Below are 4,474 nucleotides of genomic sequence, written 5' to 3'. Positions count from 1 at the left end.
GGCTGGATGAACACAGCAGGCCAAGCAGCATCATAGGAGCAGAGAGGCTGACGTTTCGGGCCTAGACCCTTCATCAGAAAAGGGGGAGGGGAAGGGGGTTTTGAAATAAATAGGGAGAGAGTGGGAGGCGGATAGAAGAGGGATAGAGGAGAGGATAGGTGGAGAGGAAACAAACAGGTCGAAGAGGCGGGGATGGAGCCAGGAAAGGTGAGTGTAGGTAGGGAGTTAGGAAGGGGATAGGTCAGTCCAGGGAGGACGGACAGGTCAAGGGGGCGGGATGAGGTTGGTCGGTAGGAGATGGAGGTGCGGCTTGAGGTGGGAGGAGGGGATAGGTGGGAGGAAGAACGGGTTAGGGAGGCAGGGACGAGCTGGACTGGTTTTGGGATGCGGTGGGGGGAGGGAAGATTTTGAAACTTGTGAAATCCACATTGATACCATTGGGCCGCAGGGTTCCCAAGCGGAATATGAGTTGCTGTTCCTGCAACCTTCGGGTGGCATCGTTGTGGCACTGCAGGAGGCCCAGGATGGACATGTCATCTGAGGAATGGGAGGGGGAGTTGAAATGGTTACCTCCTTGGATTCCCTTCAAGGCCAAGAATGAAAGAAAACATAGAACAACACATACAACATAACATAAATATATTGTAATAGACCTATATGCAAATTCTGAAATTTCTGAAAATAACGTATTTCTCTTCTTCCTCAAACCATAAATTATAATAACACTGCCAGTTACATTGCTTTCTTAAACACCAGAATTTACAAAATATTTCATATTGACTAAATTATCTGCAATTACTTCAATTTAGAAACCTATTAAATTCAACTACAAAATTATATAACATGTGTCTGTGAAACCAGTTAGCCTGGGATTCCATTAAATTTACTCTACCTCTTTATAAAATGAAGTACAGTACTTCTGACAACAACACGATCAAAACCAAAAGCAAATCAAAATCTTTGTTTGGCCATTAAACTCCTTAATATTTTACTGTGGCTACAGTCGACAGTACGTTAAATTATAGACAAAGCTTGAGCAAATCATCTTCAATTAGGCCAGAATTGGAGTAGTCTAAAAGGTTAGCACCTTTCCTAAAAAAAAATCAGCACCTACGAAGCAGCAGCAGGTGAAAATTGAATTTCTGGATGTTATAGTCTTTACCTTTCCACAGAAATGCCAAGGTTTTACCATTCAGCAACATTCAGTTAAGGCCTCTGTGTGAAAGAGAAAGTCAGATGTATCAGCTGTTGCTGTTCAATGGACTGAGTCACTGGATTTACTGTTGCAAATGAGAGTCTTGAAGCTCTTGGCCATTTGTGAATTTGAGATTTCTATTTGGATGGGCCTATTCACAAAGTCATTTTAAAATATCATGTCACTTCCCTATTGTCATCATTGCAGATGTTTTCATAGAATCATAGAATTCTTATAGTGTTGAAGCAGGCCATTTGGCCTGTCGAGTCCCCGCCGACCCTCTGAAGAGCATCCCATTCGTACCCACCCCCTATCCTATCCCTGTAACCCTGCATTTCCCTGGACGTTATGGGCAATTTAGCATGACCAATCCAGCTAACCAGTACATCTTTGGACTCTGGGAGGAAGCCGGAGCACCCAGAGGAAACACACGCAGACACAGGGAGAATGTGCAAACTCCACACCGGCAGTCGCTAGCGGCTGTTATCGAACCTGTGTCCCTGATGCTATGAGGCAGCTGTTTTCTGCTTGACTATACTCTTTATAAGACAATATAACTAGGTATCTCATTCACTGGTTTTATTATATCTGAATTCAAAAATGTAGATAAATTCAGTTGCACGTCAAGGCAGAGAATATTTGTAACCAAAAAACTCACATGATGAAAAGTACTGGAGATGGAACACAATTACTTTAAGTAACGAATACAACTGTCTTCTCAGAGATCAATGTTGCTGGCATGCAACATTTTCTTTCTTGTGAATTTCATTTAGCCATCTACATGTAACACGGGTAACAGAGGATGAATTCTAAATCAATGATGCTGGACAAAATACTGAAAAACTCAATACACTTGAGAACGTGAATGTGTCAATGCATCAGAATCTCAGCGTACATGTATGTTTCCATAAGTTGTGAGAATTCATCTTTGTGAAAGGGTAATTGCCAGATTTAATCGGTGTTGCTTCTTAAATCAAAATATTAAACTGTAGCTTACTATTTAATTTATATGTTAAAAATAAAATTAATGTAACTTTCCAACATTCCTATACATGCAGAAAGGCTCCTTAGACAGAACCTTCCAAACCCATGATCAGTACCATTCAGAAGAACAAAGCCGCAGATATGCCACCATCTGCAAACTCCCCTCCAAGCCAGTTGCCATTCTGACTTGGAAATATATCAATATTTATTGTTTGCTGGTTCAAAATCCTGGAACTCCCTCCTTAACAGCATTGTGTGTGGACCTACACCAAATGGACTGCAGTGGTTCAAGAAGGAAGCTTACTCAGGCAGTTGGTGATGAACAGTAAAATCTGGCCTACCCAGCAAAGCTCACATTCTCTGACTGAATTAAAAATAATTATTAGGCTACTTTCTTTTAGAAAGGATGAAGAAAATAGTTGTAGAGCCTTGCATATGGATCATAAATTTATATTTTTTTATATTCACTCATGAAATGTGGGTGTTATGGCTGGGCCAGCATTTATTGCGTGTCCCTAGTTTGTCCTGAAAAGATGATGGCGAGCTGCCTTCTTGAACTGCTGCAGCCCATGTGCTGTAGGTCGACCACAATGCAGTTAGGGAAGGAATTTCAGGATTTTGACCCAATTACACAAAAGGAATGGCAATATATTTCCAGGTCAGGATAGTGAGTGGCCTGGAGGAGAACTTGCAGGTCATAGTGTTTCCATGTATCTACTGCCCTTGTCCTCCTAGATGGTAGTGGTTGAGTTCAAAAAATCTCTGTCTTGTGGGGTTTTTTTTAACCTACCTAACAAAAACAATATAGTCAAATATCAGAATGTGATCAGGCAACATGCTTACCATTGCTGTTTGATTTATACATTTAGATTTACAAATTAATGTGGTTACTTCCTGAAAGAACTCCAGTCAATGAATGCAGTTTCTAAATGCAGGCTAACTACTCCTTAAAGCTTCATTGATCCACAGATAAGCATTGATGACAACCCATTGAACACTTTGGAATAATTGTGTCTAATTTTCCGTAAAGGAAAACAAAGCTTCAATTCCCAAGTTTACAATGCACTATGTTTGGCGATCAGGATATAATTCACTGTTCTCCTTTTTAACTACAGCTTCATTTATTTCCTTTAATTTCCTTAATGATTCTGAATTGTATCCCATTTGGCTCAGTTGCCATAGAGACTTTGTTTGAGTTTCTTCATAATGTATGTTTTACTGATGTAGGCCAGTGTTATAGATTCATAATTCTAAATAATTTGAATTAGATTTTACTCATAGTTTTCACTTGAAAAGACTAACAGAAACAATGGTGATCGATCTTTCTATTCATGAAACACACTTCATCCAGATATGGTAAGATATAGCTTTAATTGTACAAATCCCGTGGAAAAGTTAATAAGTAGGAAGGATATTTGCATCCATAAACTCTGGGAAATTTCTCTCTCATGCACTAACCAATTTCCAGGAGGTACAGCTTCTGTAGTTGCTCACGCTTCACCAGAAACTTATTCTTTATAACTGGAAATATGTTTGTTACTTGGCAACTTCACAGCTTCCTTTTTAAAGTAATTCACTATAAAACCTCTTCTTGGATTGCACCAAAAAGGATACAACTGGTCTTTAACACATCATTTACTTCAGAACAATGATTAGGTGCTCTTTTTTCTTGCTGTGGTCTAGAATATGCATTTGCAGTATCATTTTTAATGGAATCAGTAACAATGGAAAATGTGGGTTTAAATATTGGGAAAGGTCTGATGGAGGGCATTAAAACCAACAAATATATCAGCATGTATGAACACAACTTCAACTCACTTGTTTCTATGTGTAACCCAAGTGCATTAATACTGCTTTCATGCAACAAGTTTATTATTAACATCCGCTCAATTGGAGCAAAATTACAGATTACCTTCAAATTTAATGGCATAGTTATGGGTTTCCTGGGCTTCCTGAAACTTGCCATTGAAAGCAGGGAGAGAACACACTAACAATTGAGGGTGTTCGCCCAAGTTCATGGAAATACTACATTACAATGCTCGGAGGTAAAGAGAAATTTGAACACTCAATGAAAGGGATTACACCTGTCTATTAAACATATCTGACTAATTATAAAATATGTGCAGCAGGATAAAAACAGGGTCTAAATCTTGGTACAAACATACTAGATGTAGTAAAGCAGCACCAGTCTTGATGGAGAATCTGTACAAATGGTTTGGAATTAGTTTGCTTTCATTGATGGCTATATGTATGTGTATAAGTTCAATATATACTTTTGTCTTATATTGTAACAAA

This window comes from Rhincodon typus, chromosome 6 (genome assembly GCF_021869965.1).
Source record: "Rhincodon typus isolate 14 chromosome 6, sRhiTyp1.1, whole genome shotgun sequence".
Taxonomy (NCBI): Eukaryota; Metazoa; Chordata; class Chondrichthyes; order Orectolobiformes; family Rhincodontidae; genus Rhincodon; species Rhincodon typus.
This window is presented reverse-complemented; position numbering follows the sequence as displayed.